Here is a 2267-nt window from a genome sequence, read left to right as displayed (position 1 = left end):
CCCAAGCACGCTTAACTTCGGAGTTCTAATGGGATCTGGTGCTTTAGTGCTGGTATGATCGCATCCGACATGTTACCCCCGTCTTCGTCCCTTATCCTTTGCCCTCCCACCTCCACTACAAAGACGATTGTACATTGCTTTGGCCGCTCCCTCTCAACTACGGGGACGAGTTTAACGCGGTTTCCACCCCTCCCTCTCAACCGCACCAGTGCACGCTTGCCGCGCCACAACGCCGCCGCTAGACTCGTGAATCGTGAGCACCCAGCTATAACTTACCGCACTCGTGCAAAATAATAAAACACGGTAAATATATTACTTACACGTGCGTTTTGTTTTGCAAGCGGCGCAAAAAAAATTAAAAAGGGAATGCAACACGAGGACTTCCCAGGAGGTCACCCATCCTAGTACTACTCTCGCCAAGCACGCTTAACTTCGAAGTTCTGATGGGATCCGGTGCTTTAGTGCTGGTATGATCGCATCCGACATGTTACCCCCGTCTTCGTCCCTTATGCTTTCCCGTCCCAGCTCCACTACAAAGAAGATTGTACATTGCTTTGGCCGCTCCCTCTCAACTACGGAGACGAGTTTAACGCGGTTTCCACCCCTCCCTCTCAACCGCAATATTGCACGCTTGCTGCGCCACAACGCCGCCGCTAGACTCGTGAATCATGAGCACCCAGCTATAACTTACCGCACTCGTGCAAAATAATAAAACACGGTCAATATATTACTTACACGTGCGTTTTGTTTTGCAAGCGGCGCAAAAAAATTAAAAAGGGAATGCAACACGAGGACTTCCCAGGAGGTCACACATCCTAGTACTACTCTCGCCCAAGCACGCTTAACTTTGGAGTGCTGATGGGATCCAGTGCTTTAGTGCTGGTATGATCGGATCCGACATGTTACCCCCCGTCTTCGTCCCTTATCCTTGCCCCTCTCAGCTCCACTACAAAGACGATTGTACATTGCTTTGGCCGCTCCCTCTCAACTACGGAGCCGAGTTTAACACGGTTTCCAACCCTCCCTCTCAACCGCACCAATGCACGCTTGCCGCGCCACAACGCCGCCGCTAGACTCGTGAATCATGAGCACCCAGCTATAACTTACCGCACTCGTGCAAAATAATAAAACACGGTAAATATATTACTTACACGTGCATTTTGTTTTGCAAGCGGCGCAAAAAAAATTAAAAAGGGAATGCAACACGAGGACTTCCCAGGAGGTCACCCATCCTAGTAGTACTCTCGCCCAAGCACGCTTAACTTCGGAGTTCTAATGGGATCTGGTGCTTTAGTGCTGGTATGATCGCATCCGACATGTTACCCCCGTCTTCGTCCCTTATCCTTTCCCCTCCCACCTCCACTACAAAGACGATTGTACATTGCTTTGGCCGCTCCCTCTCAACTACGGAGACGAGTTTAACGCGGTTTCCACCCCTCCCTCTCAACTGCACCAGTGCACGCTTGACGCGCCACAACGCCGCCGCTAGACTCGTGAATCGTGAGCACCCAGCTATAACTTACCGCACTCGTGCAAAATAATAAAACACGGTAAATATATTACTTACACGTGCGTTTTGTTTTGCAAGCGGCGCAAAAAAAATTAAAAAGGGAATGCAACACGAGGACTTCCCAGGAGGTCACCCATCCTAGTATTACTCTCGCCCAAGCACGCTTAACTTCGAAGTTCTGATGGGATCCGGTGCTTTAGTGCTGGTATGATCGCATCCGACATGTTACCCCCGTCTTCGTCCCTTATCCTTTCCCCTCCTAGCTCCACTACAAAGACGATTGTACATTGCTTTGGCTGCTCCCTCTCAACTACGGAACCGAGTTTAACACGGTTTCCAACCCTCCCTCTCAACCGCACCAGTGCACGCTTGCCGCGCCACAACGCCGCCGCTAGACTCGTGAATCATGAGCACCCAGCTATAACTTACCGCACTCGTGCAAAATAATAAAACACGGTAAATATATTACTTACACGTGCGTTTTGTTTTGCAAGCGGCGCAAAAAAAATTAAAAAGGGAATGCAACACGAGGACTTCCCAAGAGGTCACCCATCCTAGTACTACTCTCGCCCAAGCACGCTTAACTTTGGAGTTCTGATGGGATCCGATGGTTTAGTGCTGGTACAATCGCATCCAACATGTTACCCCCGTCTACGTGCCTTATCCTTGCCCCTCCCAGCTCCACTACAAAGACGATTGTACATTGCTTTGGCCGCTCCCTCTCAACTACGGAGACGAGTTTAACGCGGTTTCCACC

General features: G+C 50.2%; 5 non-coding genes across 5 annotated transcripts; all 5 read right to left on the bottom strand.

Annotated features, from left to right (window-relative positions):
- Positions 1–363: 363 nt before the first annotated feature.
- On the bottom strand, positions 364–481 carry LOC123154552 (5S ribosomal RNA). The gene has a single exon (XR_006476904.1). It is a non-coding gene; the product is annotated as a 5S ribosomal RNA (ribosomal RNA).
- Positions 482–777: 296 nt separating this feature from the next.
- On the bottom strand, positions 778–896 carry LOC123154976 (5S ribosomal RNA). The gene has a single exon (XR_006477145.1). It is a non-coding gene; the product is annotated as a 5S ribosomal RNA (ribosomal RNA).
- A 298-nt stretch (positions 897–1194) lies between these two features.
- Positions 1195–1313, bottom strand: LOC123153731 (5S ribosomal RNA). Its single transcript, XR_006476565.1, has one exon. It is a non-coding gene; the product is annotated as a 5S ribosomal RNA (ribosomal RNA).
- Positions 1314–1610: 297 nt separating this feature from the next.
- On the bottom strand, positions 1611–1729 carry LOC123153454 (5S ribosomal RNA). The gene has a single exon (XR_006476509.1). It is a non-coding gene; the product is annotated as a 5S ribosomal RNA (ribosomal RNA).
- A 297-nt stretch (positions 1730–2026) lies between these two features.
- LOC123154716 (5S ribosomal RNA) lies at positions 2027–2145 on the bottom strand. Its single transcript, XR_006477006.1, has one exon. It is a non-coding gene; the product is annotated as a 5S ribosomal RNA (ribosomal RNA).
- Positions 2146–2267: the final 122 nt, after the last annotated feature.

This window comes from Triticum aestivum, chromosome 1B (genome assembly GCF_018294505.1).
Source record: "Triticum aestivum cultivar Chinese Spring chromosome 1B, IWGSC CS RefSeq v2.1, whole genome shotgun sequence".
NCBI lineage: Eukaryota > Viridiplantae > Streptophyta > Magnoliopsida > Poales > Poaceae > Triticum > Triticum aestivum.
Note: the sequence above shows the minus strand (reverse complement) of the source record. Positions and strands in the feature narration are given on the sequence as shown.